Below are 12,159 nucleotides of genomic sequence, written 5' to 3'. Positions count from 1 at the left end.
ACTTTTTTTGAGCTTTGATAGTTTTGGTAATACCTTGTTTCTGGCCCAGAAAACAGATAATTTTGCTCAGGTATGTGGAAAAATATGTCTGCCTTGATACTAAAATAAAATAAACAATGAAATGTATTCTCTGATTTTTCAAGAAGAAATCTGGCAGACATTAAATAATTATTATTAATGCTAACATCAGATTATGTATTACCAACATATCTGTTTTTCATTGTACAGACTCGTCTCAAGGTACATTTTGTACAGCTTTACAAATAATTCTTATACTAGGTCTTCTCAGGAATAGAAAGACTTGCCAGCCACCCATGCATCAGGATAGAACGCCTACTTCCTTCAATGACCTTTATTTACCAATTTTCCCTTCAGAGTTAAAAAAAAAATCTTTCTTCTCATTAGACTTTTTACATCATAAAATGGCTTAGAATAAAGAGCATTTTTTTTCTTCTCCCTAACAACCTTAATGACTCATTTCTATAGCAACATTCAGAGTGAATATGAAGAATCAAAATAATGTATTCCAATGGGATGTAATTCTTTATATTTCATTTTAAAAGGCATGGGAAACAGCACAAACAAGGTTATAGAATTCACCCATAGCCTCATAAAAGGCACTTAATACATATTCATTAAATGAATTAAGAAATTTCCATCTTCCCCGAATATATGCCAAACACCACAAAGCATATCAACTAAAGTTTTAAATTTGTGAATTATTTAATAAATATTTACTGCTACTAATGATAGTATTTATATAGTGCTTTATACTTTTCATGCATTATTTGCTTTTAATCTCACAAAACAACCTTGTGACATGGGATATTATTATTCCCATATGACAGAGGAAGAAATTGAGGCAAGCAAAAGTTAAATGGTTTGGCCAAGGCCTTACAGCAACTAAGTGTCTGAGGCTGGATTTTAAGTCCAGTCTTCCTGATTCCAGGTCCAATACTGTTTCCACTGAGCTAGGCACCTCCCTATTGGTACTTTTTGCATGCAAGAAAATTTCCTTATCATTAGGGAAGAGGAAATATATGTATTGGCTAAAGATCTAACCTTGGAGGCAGGAGGGCATAAATGCATGTCATGTGTCTGATATATACTACCTTTATGACATGGGGCATGTCTCATAATATTTCAAAGCCTTATTTATCTAGGTAATTATTTCAGTATATAAATAATAGCTGAGTTCCCATTTCCCTACAGTAACTAGAATTTCCACACGGGTGTTTCCTACACTAATAATATCCCTTCTTCCTATAACACCATGACTGCACTTCACAAGTTCCTGTCTTATTTGATCATCACAACAATCTTCTGAAATAAATCTTGAAGATCTTATTCCCATTGTATAGACCAGAAAACCTAGGCTTAGAGAGTTTCAGTGTCTTGCCTAGTATTATAAAAATCAAAAGCATAATTTGAAGTCTAACCTCAAATTCAATTCTTTTCACACAAAATCATGCTATATCCAAGCAAAATATATTATGTAATAGTGTTTATGATTTAATTACTCAGGTATCATAAACTACTTTTAAAAATTTAGATATATCTGTAATCTTATTTAATTTGTTACTTTCACTAGTGATATTAGTTGCCTTTCATCTGGGAATGTCCCTCACATCTACTCCTTGATCTTTCTTTATTTTTTTTAATTGGTGTGTTTTGTTTTTACATTGCAGTTACATATATCATTCTCATTTCATTAGACTTCTCTTATGAAAATGCAAAACAGTTTAATAAAACTAACACAATGGTTATCCCATATAAAATAATTAAACATTTAAAATAAATTCTTATAGATTATATAGATATAAATTCCATAGAAAATAGAAAGGAAAAAATATCTAGGAATACAATGAAGTCAACAGTATCAATGCTGAATAGGGTTCAAGGAAATAGATGATTGAGAAAGGATCATTTGATCTGGTAACTAAAATAATTGTTACTTTTAAAGAGACCAATTGAATGATAAGATTATAATATGAATTGCAGATAGTTTAGAAGATTGCCAGGAAAATAATTGGAGGTATCAGTTATCAATTTTTTTCAAGTGATTTAGTTTAGAAGAGGAGAAGAGATTTTGTACTACAGTTGGTGAATATGCTAGGGTGTGGTGAGTTTGGATTTTAGAATGGAGAGAATTTTTACTTAAATGTTTACAGAGAGCAGAGAAGGAATCAGGACATAAGGAGGGACTGAAGATTAAAGAATGTGGACAAAAGTTCAGAAATGTGCTAGAAATAAAACAGGAGATGTTATAAATGGTTTGTGGGGGTATTGACCTTTCAGAGTACAAAGGACACATCAATACAGAAACTAGGGTGAAAGATGTGGTAATTGAGAATTATCATGAGGAATAAAGATTAGTGAATTCATATGATGAAAAGAAAGAAGGGGAATTTTTTTATGAATGACCTCAATTTTTACAATTAAGTGTGAGGTTAAGTTCTCAATTGAATTGGTATAGGAAAGCCTGGAATAAGGGAATTGAGGCAAGAGATCTGAGACAGATGAGTTAGTGAGTGGGATAGGGAATCAATTCTTGACAAATGGTGTAAATGTCTTGCTGTATTGAGGACCCACTTGAGATTAGTTAGTCTGTAGCTGACTTAGTCCTAAAGTTTTGTTGTTTCCTCCAACTCTGTTAAATAGTAAATAGTCAAATAGTTAAATAGGAGGCAGCAGAACCAGAAAAAAAGAAAATAATCCAGAATTAAAGTAGGCAAGTTTTAGTCATTGATGGGGCAATACGATGAGAAAATTAAGAATAGAAAATAGAGAGGAGGAAATTGCTATCACCTCTTCCAAAGACCTTTTCTGGGTCTATTTGTCCTAATCCATCTTTTCTAATCTTTAATTTCTCCTTTATTTTTCTACTCCTTCATGGATCTTTTCAGGACTCTCATGACTGTATTAGAGACAAAATATTGTATCTCCTCCACTGGTTTTGATTGCAGGAAACAAAATTTTTATAAATGATTCCCACCAGTTTTATCTGTTCCTTTTGTCATATTTTCTATTGGATTCTTAATTATATCTGAGATTCATATCCCTTAGTTGTGTTGCTAACCACGTTTCTTCAGACAGTTTTTTCCTTTCATGAATTCTCACTCTTTTTGTGAGTTAATGCTGATCTGTAACACTTTGCAAAAAGCTGATATCTTAAATCAGTTTTGTCCTTGACTGACATTTTTTTCATTTGGAAAAATCAAGTATTTGGTAGCTTAAGTGCTTTTTAGTCCTTCAGTCTCGAATGGTGACAAAGTAGAACAAATTAGAATGTGAACAAATTAAGAATATATAATATTATTGGTTTTCAGAGGAAGATGTTACATCATCTAGGGAGGTTAAGATAGTTTTTGACATAGTTTATCCAAATACTTTAATAATATTTGTATTGATTAAGATTGATATTTTTACTCTATAGATTATTAATAGTTCACATTTTTATTATAATTCTCATACTGGCAAGTTAGAAATATGATATTTGATATAGGAATGCCAGTAACATTCAACAGCATAAATATCTCATGAGAAAAGGTCTTAAAAATACTTTCAAAATAGTTCTAAGAAATTTGATAGGATAAAAGCTGTTTTTACACTTAAACAGAAGACTTCAGGAAATATTGATGGTCTTTCAGCATTGTACATAGCTGCTCTAAGGCAGACAGTAGGTCATCTACGTTCAGGAAGTGTTTTTTTCTTTTTTCTTTTGTAATGACAGTCAGTCTCCCTGGGTTTCTTTGAATTTGATTCCCCAGGAATAAAGAACTCATAGTTTCATGAATTTTATTTGTGAAACCCTATATAGAAATTTCTAATTTTTTTTTGCTTTTAATATTCATACACATAGACACACTATGTATATTTATTGAAAGACTCTTACACTTGAGGTTTGTATTTGTTCACTTTATTAAGTACCAAAAACTTTACAAAACAAAGTCATCTAGTTTATTCCAAATCACTTATTTGGAATAAAAGTAGAGAAAGAAAACTTAACAATTCCTTGTGCCCCCAGAAAATACAAAAACCTCTAGAAAAGGAAGCACTTCTAGAAAAAAATGTCAGTAAAACCGGATGACAACAAGGAAATGTTTTTTACATTCTGAAATTTTCATCCTGTGCTATAATGATGGGATCTCATTATTTCAATGTGAAATTTGTAAGATTCATATTATAGTTTTTAGAATGACAGCATTAAAAGTAATCTTGAAGAAATCTGATTGATATATGGACTATATGTCTTTTTATAAAAATAATGTTTTACTATTATATATATGTATATATATATATATGTATACATGTTGAGACGTATTTGGGGGTGTGTGTACTGAGGTAAAGAAAGTCTCTTAAAATAACCCATTTTTGAGGTGTGTTTTTCACCAAGGGAACAAATCCATAAATTCAGGATTTAGACTATGGATAGGAAAGATATAGTTCTTTCTAAGTATGGTTCCAAGGGAATCTTGATAGCAGATGATTTAAACATTGATGGCTTAATGATCTTCTTGAACCATGATAAACTTGTCATTAATAATGTGGTTACTAACAACTGGCACAGGGCTTTGTTCACTTACCTGCTGCTGCGTTTGTCCTTTATATTTGACAGCCCACATTCAATAGATACTTTTCTGGGATCTGGACCACCAGCTGCAATAGGTCAGAGAGGTCAGCTTTTCACATAATAAAAAGGAATGAGCTTGTACTGAGATAAAAATGAAATTCCCAATTTACTCTTATGATTACAATGACGGGCCAGATGGCCAGTGCTAGGAATTTGTGTCATAAGTTAATTGGTAGCAAGCTGGTACTGCCACCACAGATACTTAGCTAATAAAGCATAACAAGTTGGATAATTTTTCTTCTTACTTTCCAAAATATTTAGAATATTGCCATGCTCTCTTGGGTTCTTATGGAGAGGCTTTATAAACAGATATACTTGTTACTTTATTAAGTGGGAAAGATTTCATTCATTTCCTTTAATACCTTGTAATCTTTATACATGGACCACATTTTTAAAGTAGAGAAGATTCTGAATGAAATGTTTGTTTTCAAAGGCATTTCAAACCAAAGTCCTGCTGAGATGGATGCTGGCACATATCAGTTCAAGTGGAAAAGAGATATCAGGCCAATTAAAGCTATTTTTTTTTTCTATTCAACCAGTGCCAGGAATTCTAATTGTTTTTATCACTTTTCTTTGCTGACAGAAATATTTTTTTTAATGACTGTAACATGATAGGAGTGTCCTTTCTTCAGGTGTCACCTGCCCTCTATTACCATGTATATCTAAAACAATATTTTCAGCTTCCATTTGTTTTCAACACTATTTTTCTTCCTTGATTTTGCCTAAGTAACTTCAAGATATTTTTTTAGATTTTTTCATACTTTTAAAATGGACTTCCCTAAAATTCCTTAAATCAAATAAATTTTTGTTTCCTTCTTTTCTTAATTAATGTGCCAAAAATTAAAATGGCAATCATCAAATAGATGTAATAAATACACACATACATATATAAAACACATATTGACATATACAAAATCCATAGAAATTTAGAAATCTATAGCATAATTTGTTTCAACTGAATTATAAACTTTTGCTAAGAAAAATAGTTTCCTTAGCTCTAAAATGGGGATATGGACATGTTAAGATTGGATTTAGCTATCTCCTGATTATAACAATGAAGATACTTAGCTCTTTCTTTATTTTGAAGATAAAATTGTAACCTCCTGGTTGTAACAATGAAGGTGGAGTCAATACTGTATATTGGCTCCAAGGCAGAAGAGTGGTAAGGGTTAGGCAATGGGGGTCAAGTGACTTGCCCAGGGTCACACAGCTGGGAAGTGTCTGAGGTCAGATTTGAACCTAGGACCTCCTTTCTCTAGGCCTGGCTCTCAATCCACTGAGCTACCCAGTTGCCCATCTCTTCCTTCATAGTGAAGCTAGAATTGTAAGCTACAATCTATTTTTAGATTTTAACTGCAAAAGGGTGTTAAGTAACTACAAAAGGTGAACTTTATAAAAGAGGTGTTAAGTAACCCAAAAAGATATAATCTAACCAGAGAATGTGAGAACTAAAGAATGGGCAGTCCTAGAGAAAATCATATGCTGTGATTAGTAAATGTGAAAATTTAGAGGAGGTGACACAAGAGAAAAAGGTCTTTAAATAGAGAAAAAAAAAGACTGAAGAAGACAGTCAGTCACCTGGGCTTGGAGTGGAAGATGGAGGAGCGACTGGAAGGCCAACACCCAAGCTTCTTCTAGACTTTCACCATTGGTGAGTGAAAAGCTGACTTAGTGACCTGGCCTTTCTGGAGGTGTGAAGCCTCCAGGTAAGGCCCATCTTCTTGAGACTCTCTTCCCCTGGCTGAGGCTTAGAAATTATAACTGATATCAGAAGAAAACAGAGTTTGTTTTTTCTCTCTCTCATTCCTTAATATATTTCTATTGTAAATATTGTAAATAAACTACCATAAATTCTATTTACCTTAGTAATTCATTTTGGGATTTAGAAATTAAATCCCTGGTGACCACACAATTAATTAATATATTTCAGAGTCCAACCAACAATTAAATTTAATAGACATGACCACAGAATTGTTGGTAGGGTCAAATGAGATTAATATTTTTAAAAGGCTCTTAACACAGTTCTTGGCATATAGCAGGCTCTATAAAATACTTAAACCCTTCCCTTTCTTCTGCAGTGAAAAACTTGAAAATAGAATTTTATAATTTTGTCATTCTTTCCATCCCATCCTTCTCTTCCTTGTAATATTGTTGCAATCAAATTTATGCTAGTTTGAATTGAATTGTCCAAAGAAACAAATTTCTTGAAACTATTAGACAATAATACTAAAATGTGCATAATTTGTATATAACCTATTTTTTACATATATGCCAGAAAACAAGTGTAAGGGTCACTATATTTCTACTTTAATTTCTTTATCTAAAAAGATATATGTAGTTACTGTGTAATTACCATGCTTGCATTCTATTAGATAATTTTAAAAAGTATAATCTATATGCTCAGAGTTTGCCAATTAATAAGAATGGATTTCTAAAATATATAGATTAAGAATCAGAAATATTAATAAGTCAAAGCACACAAAAAGGTAATTCAATACCTGGAATGTAAGGAAATAAATCCTGGATTTTGAAATCAGGAAAGCTGAGTTCAAACTGTCTCAGAAACTTATAATTTCTATGATGGTGATAAAATCACACTTTCTCAATTCTTTATAAAATGAAGATATTTATGTTACAATATTAATATGAGGAAGTTGTGACTATGCTAATAAGTTCCAACAAACTCATTGGTTTTTTATTGATTATTAAAAAAAGATTATTCAGCCTTTTCATCCTAATTTACAATGAAATAATTAAATAAAAAAGAACGGTGCCTAAAAAGCATAGATAGAGATATGTGGAGCTAGTAATTGCTGGAAAATAGAGAGAAAATAAAAGGAGCAGTAAGATGGAAAGATGATGGTAATGACAGCTGCACAAAACAGATCAGTACAGTTTTTATTTTACTTTATTTTAGCTCATCTTGCTCATGGCACTAAAACGACTATGGACTTATTCTTACTCTGCTTGAGTAACTTCATGGACTATGTAAAACCATGAATAATTGCAGTTATCTAGAGAAAGACAAAGGTAAAACCCTCCTCTTAGCCCTGTATGATGGGGGAAGGGATATAGATTGTAAGTGACTCTTAGGAAACATACTTAATTTTAGAATGTATACCTGATTATTTCAAAATCCCTATTAACCTTTTCTATTTTACTCCATAAAACTGTACTCATAATATTGTGAATTGTTTCCTACCAGTTGTCAGAGTTTTTCTCTGTATGCTTTGGAAATTCTATATTTAATGCAGGGATTTGGTTAATGAAGGTCTAGTCTGAATCCTTAGCAGATATTCACTTCTAATTACTAATTTTAAAACATACAAAATTGGTGGTCACTTTAGAACATCATGACTTCAGTGGTTTGAACAATGTTTTGAACACAAGTTCCTGCCTTGTGTCTATGAATGTATACTACCTGATCACTTAATAATATCTCTGTCTTTAGTAATTTTTAAAATCAAGAAAAAACATTTTTAAGTCCCCAATTCTATTACTTTCTGAAAATCTATGCTCAAATTCCTTTGACTTCTTCAGGTATACTTACCAAATGACTGAAGAAAAGTTTTTAGACTTACTATGATATTGTCCTCACGGATGATACTATAAATATTAGATCACATTTCCAAGTTCTGGGAATCACACTAGATTCATTTCATCATATTAATTATTATATTATCAGTGAATGAAAAAAAAAGAACATGAGCCCCTAAAAAGTTTGGTCAATCATATATTTTGAGCATGAGACACCTTTTAGACACATTTCAATGCTATTCATTCAAATTCAAAGGAACACTGTTATGACTCCAAAAATATCTGGTAGACCTTCTCCTCCAGATATCGAACTTTTAGAATGACAGACATGAGTCACGTAATATGACCAGTCTTCCACACGTCTGTGTTCTATATCATTAATAAAATCACAGATCCATTGAATTGTTAGTGTACTGAAAATAGTCATATATATTTGTTATATTTGAAATAATTTGAGTTATATCAGCTGAGTGACACACTGTGAAAATACAAAAGAGCTAAGCTGTAAGATTGGTATCATCTTTAAAAAGTGACAAGATAAAGAAATATTAACTTAAATACTAATAATACAAATATATTAAAAAACATCAATTTTATCCTTATCTACTTCTATCAAGAAGTTCTCATAATACATCTTGAGCATGTTCAACATTAGAAACAATAGACTACCTGATAGATGAAATTTCTTCATCAAATAACTCCTTAGGTTCTAAAGATTCATGAAAGATGAACCCAACCCTCAAATGGAGGGTTCTATCACTTTTTTGATATAGTCTGCCACCATTAGTCTTCACCTTTCTATAAGTCCTTACCTAGAGGAAATAAATTGTTAAGGTAAATAGGTAGAACATACCAGTTTATGGACATAAATAGTCTTCGTATACCTCAAAGAAATTTGGATTCATTCTAATCAGTGTTGACACTCTGGTGCCAACTGTATAAAATAGGGTTATAACATTTATCTTCTTTTTGACACCAACAACTTCCCTAGTGCATTACAAACTTACTCTTATTTATGTTAGCCATCAATAGTCTTTAATTACTCCATGGATTATGTATGGGTTGTAGAAAGCAAATGACATGTATTAAATCACTGTACTACCATTATATCTTAAAATCTACCTTAGAGTGGGGTTATCTATAGCAGATATTCTCAAAAATCCCCTGCTAATAGCCCAGTATATTTTACCAAAAGCAGTAACAATATAGAAACATTTTAGTTGGTAATCAAGATTTTTATGTAGTTTTTTCTTGAGTAAAGCAGAAATATTTTTAATTTGTAAGAGTAAGGTCTAATGTGTTTTGAGGCTAGTTTATATGTGTAATAGGCAAGTTTCACTGGTTTTGCAAATATATTTAATGTACTAATGGGCATGTCAAATTATTCATAACTTTCTTATAAACTCTGGTAAAGTATAGCAAAAAACACATCATCTCTAGCAAAATTCAGGACATGCTAGTGCCTTTGGCACACTATTTGAGAACCGCTGCTCTATCCTGTCAGATCTCAATGTCATTGCTACATTGGATCATTGAGTCCAGGCAGAAAATTAGCCAAGAAAAGTCAGATTAGGGGGATTTGGATCTTGTGGCAGCCTCCATCCCCCAAACTTGACCACGTCTCAGTTTTCTGGTGTAAGACTTGGATTTCAACTTCTCACATGCCTATCCAGATTTCTTTTGAACATGTCATCTCTTTCATAGTTGTAACAAAACACATTTCATTCCCTATGTTTTAACTTATGGGTCACTGTTGATAAAGCAAAGTGAACTAGTCTCTATTTCCATCCTCTATCTCTGGGACAGCTGCTTTTGCATAAGTACTATTTTCCAGCATATTTTCTCCAAGCTTCTGCCATTGTATCCATTTGAAATTGATATAGCTTCTCATTTGGTCTCACTGTCCAATACATCAAGAAATATTTGTGAAGCAGTTGGGTAGTTTCTTGGTTTATTGTCTATTTTCATCTTCATTCTCTTCTAGGACCCCCATTATATCTTTTTCCCCTATCCTTAAAGTCTGCATCTAGTTTCCTGCCAGTATTTATCCTCCTTTCAGTATGCCACAGGTCATCAGTTGCCTCTTGGTGTTCTTGTGTAAAAACCATTGTTATCTCCTTTTCTGATTTTACATTACACTGATGGCATATGCTATAACATTCATCCTCAATGATTACTCATGTGTAATGTAGTACAGTTGGTTAAAAATCCACCATCAACCTCTTCATTGACTGATCCTCAATTTCAGTTATTTGGAACCTGTGATAGCACATGACACTGCATCACATTATCAGAAGAAAAAAATATTTGAATTAAATGGATACATTTTTGTTAAAGGGAGAAGCTTTGGATTACTAACAAAAAAAAATCAGAAATATTCCTTTCTATTAAAATGTGTTTCAAGAAAATGGTAAAATTATTCCATTAGAATACTTCTTCCTGTTTCAGGCCCATTTGTTTTCAATAATAATGACTTCAAATAAAGCATTTCTCTTGGTCTATGTTTCAAAACGTGTGTGTGTGTGTGTGTGTGTGTGTGTATGTGTGTGAAGATGCAGACAGGGAAACAGAAACAGAGAGACATACAGTCTTTTTAAGTCAGTATTTTGCTCTGTTGAATTAAATATCATTTTAAGAGTGACCAAAACAATAATTATATAGTTATTTTCTATATCTTCACCTGTGATTATAAAGATGTCAAATAGCACAGAAGAAAGTCTATCTATTGAATCTTTTTAAAATTTTTTCATTAAAGATGCCTTGAATGTATATTCTTAATTTTAATAGGTGAAAAATAATCATATGATTTAGTATGTTTTTATATTTAATATCAATTTAATTAATCATAATATTGTTGGAAATTTTTCACCAATCTATATCATCTATGCTTTTTCATGTACTCTGAAAATTTATCCTTCCATGACTATAAGACTGAGTCAACTCTTTTTTAGGAATGGAAACAAGTTCATGGCATTTACCAGGAGAATGATGGTAGGAAAGGGGCAATATATTTCTTTTTGTAGAGTTGTAATAATAGCAAATGTTAAGAGGAAACAACTTGGAATAATTCCCCAAAAGTCACTAAAGTAAATGTAGCCTTTGAACTAGACTTACTATTGATAAATATACCCCAGAGAAGTGAAAGTCAGAAGGAAAGGCTGCAGACTTAAAAAAAAAATTTATGAATGCACTGATTGTGGACCCAAAGAAATAAAAACAAACTGCATGCTCATTGACAAGGGCATGTTTGAAGAAATTGGGGTTTATGAATGCAATTAAATGGTATTGCACTATAAGAAGTCATGGATATGAAGAATTCGAATCTGGAAAAATTTCCATTAATTGATATATGATGAAATAATTAAATTATGGATAATGCCTATGATAGCTCTAAAGGAAAACACCTTTTTTTTTTTAAACCCTTACCTTCCGTCCTGGAGTCAATACTGTTTATTGGCTCCAAGGCAGAAGGGTTAGGCAATGGGGGTCAAGTGACTTGCCCAGGGTCACACAGCTGGGAAGTGGCTGAGGCCATATTTGAACCTAGGACCTCCCATCTCTAGGACTGGCTCTTAATCCACTGAGCTACCCAGCTGCCCCCTAAGGAAAACACCTTTGAAAGGCTTTCGAATCCTGTACAACACAGTAACTCATTCTGACTTAAGAAATTTATTTCTTGGTAAAGAAGTGATTAGATGTAGTTTTTGCCATGGCAATCATATAACATGACTATACTTTTTTATTAGAGTACAAATGGGATGGGAAAGAGGTAAGTAATGGTATAGAGCAAAAAAAAAAGAGCACTAAAACTAAAGAAAGATTAAAAGAAAGAAAAGCATTCAGAATGTGCGACAAAATGTACTATTTTATAGCTACCTTATTAAATTTAGTTTACACAAACTACTGCTTCTTTAAACTTCCTAAGTTCATGCATAATCAATAAATATTTATCAAACATGTTATATGTGCGATGTTGTATTAAGTGCTGA

The sequence above is a fragment of the Monodelphis domestica genome, chromosome 2 (genome assembly GCF_027887165.1).
Source record: "Monodelphis domestica isolate mMonDom1 chromosome 2, mMonDom1.pri, whole genome shotgun sequence".
In the NCBI taxonomy this organism is placed as follows: Eukaryota; Metazoa; Chordata; class Mammalia; order Didelphimorphia; family Didelphidae; genus Monodelphis; species Monodelphis domestica.
The sequence above is the reverse complement of the archived record's forward strand: the minus strand, read 5'-3'. Positions refer to the sequence as shown.